At 40.2% G+C, this 12,508-nt stretch overlaps 1 long non-coding RNA gene across 1 annotated transcript; it reads right to left on the reverse strand.

The window, feature by feature from the left end:
• Window positions 1-5,820: 5,820 nt before the first annotated feature.
• LOC117552330 lies at window positions 5,821-7,515 on the reverse strand. Its single transcript, XR_004569930.1, has 3 exons — window positions 7,352-7,515; window positions 7,092-7,187; window positions 5,821-6,213 (listed from the first exon to the last, which is right to left on the reverse strand). It is a non-coding gene; the product is annotated as an uncharacterized LOC117552330 (long non-coding RNA).
• Between the last annotated feature and the right edge of the window lie 4,993 nt (window positions 7,516-12,508).

The following is a 12,508-nucleotide window of genomic DNA, read 5'->3' on the forward strand; positions in this document are numbered from 1 at the left end:
AGCTCGCTTAGGGTAAAAGGGAAGCAACACGAAACCAGGTGTTCTGGTAAGGTTGATTTTAATAATAAACTCAAAATAAAGATGATATAACCAAAAATACAGGCTCTTAAAACCAGCTATCTGTTCAAAATAACGCTACACAAAACGAAGGCCACAGATTATCACAGTCATAGCGCACTATGGGCACTTAAGGCTAAAATAGTGAGGCGTCTCGCACAAGTTCGACGCCGTCACAAATCACAGAATACACACTTAAGCACACACCCTAACTAACCACTGTATCAGAACTAGCACAGAGCTACACAGAACATAAGGAGAGCACCGAGAGACGTCTGACACAGATTCAGACCTCTCCTGTCTAACTGAGATAGACACACTCTTGTAAGAGTCCCCGGAAGGTGTGGGCAGGGATTGGTGAGTCGGGCCCGACCTGCTCCAATCCAGATCTTCGGTCACGCCTACCGGAGGAGGGACAGGAAACTGGCATCTAATGGCGTCCGGGCAACGGCGCATCTCATATACAATAACATACACAGCTGAAAACAATCCTAGACAGGTTAACGAGCAGACAGCAGCAGCAGCCGTGACATCACCTCTGAATGCATTTGTCCTGCTTGCAGAGTTGATCTACTACCATATTGGAGGAAATGAAGCATTATGTATTTTGTGGTCGTCTTTCTTCCCACCATTCAGGATTTACCATTCCCTGAACGATGGCAGTTTACACCCAGCCTCATACAGTATGTCATTCTGTCGCGATGTGTGTGAGTGTGTGTTAAGGGGAGGGTCACTTCACACGCTCAGTGAAAGCCAACCACACCCTCTCCACTGCCTCGACACCCCGAGGCTCCCATTTATTCTGCACATTTAAAGAAAAGCTGATGTTCACACAATTCAGGCCTAAATGAATGCTGTGTGCAGAGCTGCAGACGCATGCCTTCACCATTGTGTCAGCAGATGGATGAAGCAGGCTGGGGGGGGCGGGACAGGAAAGGGAGAGGGAGTACAGGATACAGAAGTATGAGTGACAGGGTGTGGTGTCTTCATTTGTCAAGTCAGCCAGGTGTGGCAAGCTAGAGAGAGAGAGGGCAGGAGGGAGAAATGGGAAAAAGAAGGAAAAGGTAAAGGAAATAAGTAAGGGGGGGGGGGTACTGTGCTCCTTTCATGTACATTTAACTGATAGGGTTTGTTGTTTTTAACGTAGTGCACATTTTTTTACATTAAAGTTAGGAGTTTAACGAAGGACTTGAGCAATAAGAGGAGGCAGGGAGAGTGAAGAAAGCTGCTAATGTGTTTCTTCAGACAGATGATATCAAACAAGTACCCTCCATATTCATTATCCTTCAGGTAGCTCTCAGTGTCAAAAAGGTTGGTGACCCCTGTAGTGACTTAACAAAAGATGTTGAAACTTCTAGAAGTGAGTCTTAACTTTTTTTTTTTTCACCGACAATAAGTGTAAATGTCAAGTTTGTATGCATTTGTGTTAAGGACGAGTTATACAAGTCATTTTCATTTAGGAGCAGTTGGGTTGAATACAATTACAGAGGGATTAATTCATGAAAAAAATGTAGGCGAATCATGAGTGAGGGGGTTCTTATAGAATGGCGACCAGCTCACAGGGTACATGAGACAACAAAGGTTGGGAACCACTGCTCTAGATAAAAGGAAAGAAGTTTCAATACTTCCTTTATTACCTCCTTTAGCTTAGGAAACACTGGACCATCCTCTACGAAAGGAAAGGAGAAGATGCTTGGTCGCCTACATTGCGGCCGCAACATTTACTGTGAAACAACATTTACTGTGAAACAACATTTACTGTGAAACAACATTCAGCCGTTCACTGAAACAACTGATGATAACCAAGGAATGCATGTCATTGAAGATACGTTGCTTATTAAGAATTTCCAAACTGATGCCGCTTATATATTTTGACTTCCAACACTCTGCGAAATATGAATCGTTATATTATTACTGAACACACTTTCTGAGTTGTAGGCCTATGGGGTTTCTCAAACTTTCAAAACATATTTGAGTGCTGAGTATACACAGGGATATATGTGAATGCCTAACACGTTATGCATAGATGCAGAGAACATATACATTATTTTAAATATTTTTCACATAATCATAGCCTACTTATGCGATTCATGTGGGTTAATTTTTTGTATTTCAATCCTAACCTTGGTAATGAACAATATATTTTTTTACTATTGTCCCATAACCCCAAGACATTCGCACAGAGGTTAATGACAAAGTGGTTAGGAAAAAGCGTTAAGAGCAGCTTTTTTGACAATTCCTACAACCTGTGTCCAGAACGTCATGAGGTCAAGGAAAGATCCAAAATGAGAATTTGTGCAGATTTAGGAAAACTCACTGCTTAGATAATCTGTCGGCATTAATCTCTGTCTGTGTTTTGAAAGGATGGTCCTAAAGAAACTAAGCATTTGAGCTCCTTCCCCTGGCGTTTGACCAGCTCTTATAAGGGCTACAAACTTAGATACTTTCTGGGAGACAGGCAGGGATCTTAAAAACAATATGTAAAAAACATAAATAAATATATATATATATATATATTAGGGCTGCACGATATTGAAAAAAAATGACCCATTGCGATATTTTTTTTCCCCTGCGATATATATTGCGTTTTTTTTTTTAACTATATTTAACCGGATGAAGGACTTTTAGTCACGGACATCTGGGATCTTAACTGGGTAGTGACTCATCATACCTTAAGTCATGATCTAACATGTCCTGATAATTGCATGTTGCTTACCCTCAAATAAGGGGGGGTTCATTCTGTGAATGAAGAAGAGAAGAAACCTTTTGTATCCAAAATAGTTCCAGATGGCAGATGTTGCTTTGTTTTTAGTAAATCTCCATTCTCGACCGGTATTGTCCTCCTGTTTCTCGCTCATTTTTTTACCGGTGTTTTGATGGTCATGCAAACCAGCGGGGCGGGGCCTGCTGTGATCTGATCAAGAATGATTGTGATTGGTGGTTGCTGTGCATTTGCAGAGCCTGCATGTCACTCACTCAATACCCCTGACATGAGAGCCGTGCGAGTTTTGTTATTTTGTAGCAAGCAGCAAAATAATTGTAACATGACGGTGTTTGAGTTAATGTACCTACTTAATATCGCACGTCCCTAAAAAAAAAAAATGAAAAAAAAAAAAGATTATAAAACATTTATAAGATCGCACGTCCCTGCGATGTGAATATCGCGCATGCGCATATCGCGGTTATCGCCATGACACGATATATAGTTCAGCCCTAATATATATTATTATGCCACACCCCTGGTGAGGGAAGCAGAATGAAGGATAGAGAATTCTGCTCAGGTACTATATCAGACAGCAAATCAATTGGCATTTGGCATTTATTTCTGCTGCTATTACACACACACACACACACCACACACACACACACACACACACACACACACACACACACACACACACACGCACACGCACACGCACGCACACACACACACACACACAATCGTTGTCCCCCTTTCTCTCACATGCTCTCTATGTTTGGGTTACCATGGAGAAGCACATTTTTAGGCTAAAGGAGGTTGACATTATTACATGAGCGAGAATGTACCACACACACACACACACACACACACAAACACCACACACACACACACCACACACACACACACACCACACACACACACACACCACACACACACACCACACACACACACACACACACACACTCTTCTAGGCAAGAAGGGTTTCAGAGATGTCCTACATATACATACTGTACGCATATCTGCACACACACATTTTGTGACGAGATGAACTCGAGGTGACACTCAATTGGGTTGCCTCTGGACGGACTGAGCTGATTGGTCAGTTTAGCTGACATCACGTTCTGGCTGGTCTGGCAGCAAACACTACTGAAAATGAATGTGTCACACACACTAAATGTCGGGGCTATTGCATCTTGTCGACACACACACACACACACACACACACACACACCACACACACACACACACACACACACACACACACACACACACCACACAACACACACCACAACACACACACCAAACACACACACACACACACAACACACACACACACACACACACACCACACACACCCCACCACACCACACCACACACACACACAACACACACTGGGCTTCTCAGAGATGTTGCACTGAAAACGCTTGCCTGTGAAGTTAGTGACAGCTAAGTTGATCTCAGGCTTACTTTTGCACACGTTGATGTTCAGGAAAGATGACTCAGTATGATTCAGACTAAACTAAGTGTAGGTAAAAAACACACAATTAATTCCCTGTACAATATCTTTCAGGATATCCAGGAACACAGCGCATAATCACTTTAGTGAAGGATTATATGTATTATATCCTGTGTGTGTGTGTGTGTGTGTGTGTGTGTGTGTGTGTGTGTGTGTGTGTGTGGGCCCAGGCATGCTATAACTTCTTCATTGTTTACTCCCCTCCCCCATCTGCAGTGTAGGCTTTAGAGCACAAACACATGGAATCGTGCCATTAGAAAATGAGGTCTGCTTTTAACGTCTCTACTTGGTTTGAGAAAACACACCGGGCCATGAACAGTCGCCCCATGATGTGCGTTTCTTCCCATAGGATGCTCTCATTCAAGGATTAAGCTTGTGGATAAGAGCATTTACTCCTCTTAGTTGGCGGCGTGTAGCAAAGCAGCCTATGGATTCTCCCAGGACTTCCGGCTGCTGATTAAACATCAATACAAAGGATGGGTGGGGTCTACACTACTGCCCATCAATGCCCCATACCAATACCAAAAATATATCTTGCTCAAAGGAAATTAGCTTTTCTACACGCCAGAACCCCGTAAATATGTTTAAATCTTTGTCAGACTGATAACTGATGGGTTCTCAGATTGATACCAGTCCTGCTCAATTACCTTTGAGTGCCTTCTGGAATTTGTCTGTACACTCTTAAAACTACTGGGTTAAAAAATAACCCAATCATAACCCAGCTGCTGAGTCACTATAGGACAGAACACGCGCTGGGTTATCTTAACCCATGTGCTGGGCTGGATCATTTTAACCAATGTGCTGAGTTGTTTATTTGACCCAAGCTAGTGATTGAAATTAACTATATCACTGGGTTAAATACAAACCATACATTGGGTTGTTCATTTGACCCAAGCTATTGATTGAAATTAACTATATTGTTGGGCTAAATAGAATATAATAATAATGTATAATAGTGTAATGAATTATCTCCAAACACACCGTATATATATATAAAAATGCATTTATTGATAATTTGAACAGCTTTGGCAAATCGCCAACATTCCATTTTCCACTATAATAGAACAATGCATTTTAGCACAATACAAATTTAATATATTTAACTCTTTTAAATAAAAAATAAAAACACCTTAAAAACAGTGCTAGGGCCTTGAGAAATATCTGTGTATTTTAACCATCACTTATGAGTGAACACAATTTTCAGGAACAGTTCTGCGTATTAATTTAACACATGGACCATAAAGACCCAATACATATACAAGTATAAAACATCTACGAACAGTTCTTCAACTTGAAGCTGAACAGTAACAAATCTGTCAATGCACACAACAGAACACAGATGTAAAGCAGCAGGGTGTAAACAGAGGAGAACATTGTGTGTGTGTGTGTGTGTGTGTGTGTTGTGTGTGTGTGTGTGTGTGTGTGTGTGTGTGTGTGTGTGTGTGTGTGTGTGTGTGTGTGCGTGCGTGCTGTGTGTGTGTGTGTGTGTGTGTGTGTGTGTGTGTGTGTGTGTGTGTGTGTGTGTGTGTGTGTGTGTGTGTGTGTGTGTGTGTGTGTGTGTGTGTGTGTGTGTGTGTGTGTGTGTGTGTGTGTGTGTGATTGTTAAAGTGCAACTTTGTTGGTAGGATTAAACTGCCAAAAGCTTTTTCAGGCTCAACACCCTGGGCTTCAAGTTCCCCTCATCCAGGCCCATCAACACTTTCTGGGTGAAGTTGAAAGTGTTGGCCAAGTCTTTTGGGTAGCTCAGATGCAGGGCAAAGGTCAGTGCAAAAAGCAGGATGAATGCGTCAGCCAGTGTGGGGAGTTCCATAACTCCGTTACCCTCAATGACAACAGCGATCCTCTCTGGGCAGAAGAGCGTGGCGTCTGTTGACCTGGCACTGATCATGAGAAGTCCGACCGCGATGCCCTCTGTGTCTGGATCATCAGACTGCTCCACCTGATGACAAGAACAGATAAACGTTACCCAAATTGCCTTGCCTCTCTCAGAAATGTTTTTTATGAAAAATACATCAGTGACATATCACATCAAATAACCGTATGTTTTGTGCATAATGTGGGTTTAAGGAAACGCCTATTAGCATTGCACAACATAATGTTACAGCACTAGAAACGTCGCCTCCAAAATAACCAATCAGTTGACATAAATGCTTTCAACAAAAAAACATGTATAACCTTCATAAGGGTAGGATTTATTTTATCACTGTATTAGACTGTTACTATTAGCTAGTTGTACCTAATAAACTGGCAACTGAATATGTATTTACAGTATAATCTCTCCCTACGACACATACAAAAAAATATGGGGAACACTAGAGATTATTTTCTATTGAACACTGATGCTGCAGGAAAGAAAGCCCTCTCTTGATTGTGTATTTTATTAAATCACATGAGCCCATTTTTTACACTGAAACCTAGAGCTTAATTTCGAATAAATCCTTAAGTAGAAATCATATTCAACACCTCTGAAGTGTTGAAGTAAAGGGAGATTATGTTCAACATGTCCATTGTGTACCTTACAATAATTACAATTCTTATGGCAATATTCAAATCTTGGAACTAGAACCTGAATGGGATGTGAGCAACACAAGAGATAATGTTTGATTAACAACACCTCAGTGACAGAATCAAGCTTTGATGACACCAGGACAGTTCATACTTTTTCAAACTAAATCTATCATTTATTATAATTTTTTCACTATAACAATTCAAATAATTGTCTCCCTGTGATAGAGCTCCTGAAACAATGTAACAAGATAAACTATATTTTTGGATGATCTGTCACATACATTCAAAACAGTTATTATGCTGACTTACATGCCACAGCCTCAGAAACGTGGAGTCATCTTCATGCAGATATGCAGGCAGAGCACGGAGGACAGCAGCACGGAGGACATGGACGTCACCTTGCTCCTTGAGTGTGAGAACATATGTTTTACTTTGGATGCAAACAGTATAACCACACAACAATTGATATCACAAGAAAGGGCTCTTCCATGACTGAAGAGATTACCATTTTGACAAAGATAATCCACTCTGAGATGAGAATAAAACACCAAGAGGCATAACCGACTCACCTGGAGGTCATAGGAGGCGAATAGCTGATCCAGAAGTTCAGCTTCCTTTCCTTTGCTTGCCGCCTTCTTCCTGAACAGGCTCGGAAGACGGGGGGGGGTCTATCCAACTCCGCATAGAAGTGGTTCTTCAGGTTGAGGTTTGTTATCCTGTGAAACTCTGCACAAATCTGCCAAAATATAAAATGACTATTTAATTCACAGTACAATGTATATGTGGACTGAAGGCAGCAGAGATAAACGGAAGCATAACATGCTAAATCTGAGTAAACATGTCAAAGTTATCAGTGACAAAAGGCACACAAAATAATTATATAGTTGTAATAAATAAAATATTTTCACCTGTGACTCCATTTTCAAGGCAGGCCAGCGTTCCAGGATCTCTCAAACAGGTAGCTCATCATTGATGATCTCATTGCGCCGCAGGGCAAAGGTAGTCTGCATTAACTTTTAAATCAAGGGAATAATAATGTTATAATGTTCAAGTAACTCTGCCCTTGTATCAAAGACAGCAGTACAAAGTTTGCATCTCCAAGCCATTGGAAAACGTAACCATATTCACAGGCACCCTACAAACGGCGGCGTGCGTTGACGCTTGCCTGCGGGCATGTCAAGACCAACAACCAATCACATGAAAGCTACGCTTTGCTCCCACAATGCAGTTCGGCTAAGCGTGACGTCACCCCATTCAAAGTGAATGGGCAGAAGCGTCAACGCACGCCGCCTTGTGTAGGGGCAGTTTCTCTACTGTGACGGCCCGTCTACACTACAGGCATCGAAAAAGCTTGAAGCTGGGCGTGTCTGAAGCTTGGCGATTTTTTGCTAGCAACGCGACCAACAACCAATCACATGAATCTTCCGCCCCTGACATATAAAGCAATAGCAATGTTAAAATAAAGTAAACTGGATATAAAATCCCCAAACAGGCGAAAACCTACCAGTTTCACCCACTGTCTCTGCCACCTCCCTCCATGCCTGGTTCCTCCGGTTTGTATCCCGGTAAATAGTTCTGGTCGGAAAGAACCGGGTGATTTGCTACCGTAATTTCTCGTTTGGAATATGAGGAAATGAACTGCGGTCTGGCTCTCCCAGCTTGAACGCGGTTTGATTGGCTAGCGCTTGTAATGGCGGGAATTGCAAAAACGGGATTTGATTGGCTGACGCCAGCTTCGAGCAAGCATCTAGCCTCAAAAGTTGAACATTGCGCTTTTCTTCTTTTTTGTTACAGCATGCATGTCTGTGCATGTTTTATTAACTTAGAGGCATATAAGTTACAGGGTTCGTACGGGTGCTTGAAATCCTTGAAAATGCTTGAAATTTGACGTGGTGTTTTCAAGGTTGGGAAAGTGCTTGAATTTTGGGAATGGTGCTTGAAATTGAGATAAAGTGCTTGAAAATGTAAATGCTTTACTTTTACAATAAATGTCTGTCTGACTGAATAGTTCGCTTTTTAGATTAAAAGAAAATAATTGCTTCGCTTCTACATAAAACAGCTCCGCTGCACCTTCCCGCGCTATGCGCGCGACCTGCAAGTGTTTGTGTTGTATGTGACCTGGGTATTCTGATGAGAGTGATAGATGTGTGCCAGGAGGTTGCAGTTTCAACAAGCGTTGGCTAGCAGAAGACAAATACAAGCCATGGCTAAAACGAGGGTCAAGCCCACGAGTAGCATCCTGCAAAGTTTGCAAAAATAACGATGCGAGAGTCTGCACTGACGAGCCACATGAAAGGTACGCCATAGTAGAGCATTTTAGATTAGGCTAATGTTGCATGTTACGTTTGTTTAAGACTTTAAGCTAACGTTAGCGAGCTGAATAGCGAACTCGATTGAGGGATAATAATAATTGCAGGGGACAATCATTTCAGAGGAGCGTACCTATGCTATGTGCGTTACAGTCGCCATCCTGTGGTGTTCAGAGGATGAAGCACTCACGGCATTTCGTGTTATAGTCACGAAATATAATCTATTGATTCGACACAGAGCGATTTTGAAAGCAAGGTATTTCTACTGGTAGTATGTTTCGTGCCTAAACCAAATGTAACTTGCTCTATCGAAATCAGTCACATTGACCCGAAGACACATTTTCGTTTGTATTACTGGTCTGGGGGAAGCTCGCGATTGTGTGTGTGTTTGTGTATTTTTGCGTTTGTGTACCGGGGAAACACTCTCAAGAAACACCGGCTGTTGTTATGCTTGCTGTGACGTTACATTAGTCCGTTCTCTGCTTGCAATTATGCCGAAGCTTCAAATTTGTATTTATCATCTGAATTTGCCGAAACAAGTTTAATATTCTGAAAGCCAAGACTTTGTTTATTTGAAAACAGATGAAAACAAACTGTCTTTATATAAAATTGAAGTATTATACAAGTAAAACTACATTTTGCTTTAATCCCATGTAATTGTAGAATAAACACAGTCTTCCTTTGAAAATGTATAAGTCAGGTGTCTTGAGTAGTCATAATTACAAATCATTGTACACATTTGTAAATATTTTTTTCCACTTGTTACCATTGTGAGTCTATTTTTATGCAGCTCTGTGTGATTTTGTGGCTACAATTCAGACTAATACACTACCAGAGGTGGAATAAGTACTCAGATATTGTACTTGAGTAAAAGTACAAGTACTCAGATCTTGTAGTGAAATTATAAGTACTCAGATCTTGTACTTAGTAAAAGTAGAAGTACCAGAGTGTAGGAATACTCTGTCACAGTAAAAGTCCTGCATTCAAAATGTTCCTCAAGTAAAAGTAGAACAGTATTATCATCAAAATATAGTGAAAGTAGCGACAGTAAAAGTAGTCCTATAATGATTGATCATGAAAGTGTTCTCAAAGCTGGTAAAGGTGCAGCTAGTTTGAATGACTTTGTATACTGCAGGGTAGCTTGTGGATTTACTCCAGGTGGAACTAAAGTCTGATTCAACACTTGATTATATTTCACATCATTCATCCACATCTGTGAAGTACCTAAAGGTATTAAATACATGTAGTGGAGGAAAAGTACACCATTTACCTCTGACTTATGTTTACTGCCAAACTAAAAGTACCTCAAAAATAGTAACCAATAATGTATTGAAAAGTGATGTGGCTGATTGTTTTATATTGGCTCAGCCAGGTTATATGGGATGCCTAGTCTACGTACAGATCACTAATTTTGAAATATTAAACTTAATTTTCTTTTCTTTAATTGTTCATCCTCGTGTAGAAGGCAACACACATTTGGTTGTTTATAGCATAAAGAACATCTGATTTAATCAACCCTGTCTCCTAAAAATTACGTTCCCACAGAACTAAACTGCATTCTCAATTACGTTTAGCTAGAAACGTATTTTCTCCCACGTTACGTTCGTTATGAACGTATCTCAAATACGTTTATTTTCTACATATCTTCTAGAAACATATTTTCTCCCACGTTACGTTTCTTATGAACGTATCTTAAATAAGTTTATTTCTACATATCTTTGCCATTTATTGTCTTGCTTATAATAATGATAATAGTCATTTATAAATATCATTTTGGAGCATACATTTGAAATCAGTAGGCGAGGCTGTAATTTCGCCAGCTGTTACTCTCATGAGCGAGGCAGAAAATAATAGTTTTAACATGCCAAAAAGCTGCTGTGTCGTTTATTGCACCTCAAACATTAAAACAAATCCAGAGTTACGTGTTTCTGTACTTCCTCTAAGAAGAAAGGACAGTAACAGAAGATCTCTGTGACGCCAGATGTGGTGTTGTTAATGCAATATTTTATCCGAAAAAAATTCAGTTTAGGATGGCCGAAGACACTACACTACCCATAATCCCCAGCTATCGTTTGGGACTACAGTCCCGTTGACAAACCCCGTGATTAATCTTCAAGCTCTGGGATTGGATGTTGGAGTGGCAGTGCGCCAAGGTTACGCCGAGCGTCAAGCTCTTTGAAATGGAACGAAACCACGGCAGACTATTCAAAACTGGACTTGAACACCCCCCCCAGAAATACACTAGATGGCTATTGTGTTTCGCAACATGTTATCTATGGCACGTCTCTACTGGGAATTGTAGTTTTAAAAGACGTTTTCGTTTTTCCCAAAATTTGAAGTTGACAGTATTAAACTGTGTACAGCCCTGGAGGTTTAGGCGATAGGAAACACATTGGTGTGTACACATTTAAAACATGTAATTACTAAATGGGTGAAAATCGCTTGTATCCATAATGGCCAGCATTAATATATACCCACATGACAGCTCATTGTTACTTTGTAATTCTATTCCACTACAATTCAGAGGTTAACCTGGTATTTTTACTCCACTACATTTATTTGAGTTACTTTGCAGATTCTGATTAATGATGTGAAATATAAACAACCCTTAAATCAGACTTTAGTTACACCTGAGTAAAATTCAGGGAAGGTGATTGTCAAGTGCCAACAATCAGGAGAGATATTTGATAGTTGGTGCTTGAGAAGACTAAACATGTATCTGCAGATCCGTATAAAGCATATTCATTACTCGTTATTCTCTACTAATAGTTAATTAAAAACTGTATATAATGGCTGTTTTGCACATCCCTTTCAAGATTTCAAGATTGTCTAAGGTTTATTGACATTTCATATACACAAATGGTGTAGTTATGCAATGAATGAAAAACTTGGGTCACAGGTTCCTCAACAGTGCATTACAAGACATCTATCAATATGTGTGTAACCTCCACCATTAAACTGTCATATTCTGCACATTTCTTATACACTGAACAAAAATATAAACGCAACACTTTTGTTTTTGCTCCCATTTTTCTTGAGATGAACTCAAAGATCTAAAACATTTTCTATATACACAAAATAACCATTTCTCTCAAATATTGTTCACAAATCTGAAAACATCTGTGATAGTGAGCACTTCTCCTTTGCAGAGATAATCCATCCCACCTCACAGGTGTGGCATATCAAGATGAATAACAACGGACCATATCGCCTTTCTGCCAGCCCACGGAGCTGTAATAATGGATATATTGCACATGTTTGCTGTAATTCATCATTTGTAAAATATTATACTACATGGGCTGTATGATTAAATCTTGTACCGTAAATGTTGTATTAAATAAAGTTAATATTACCGAAGTAGATTAACGTTCCTGTATTAACGTTCCTATTGCACTTGCAATTGTTTTAGTTACTTGT

Source organism: Gymnodraco acuticeps, unplaced genomic scaffold (assembly GCF_902827175.1).
Source record: "Gymnodraco acuticeps unplaced genomic scaffold, fGymAcu1.1, whole genome shotgun sequence".
NCBI lineage: Eukaryota > Metazoa > Chordata > Actinopteri > Perciformes > Bathydraconidae > Gymnodraco > Gymnodraco acuticeps.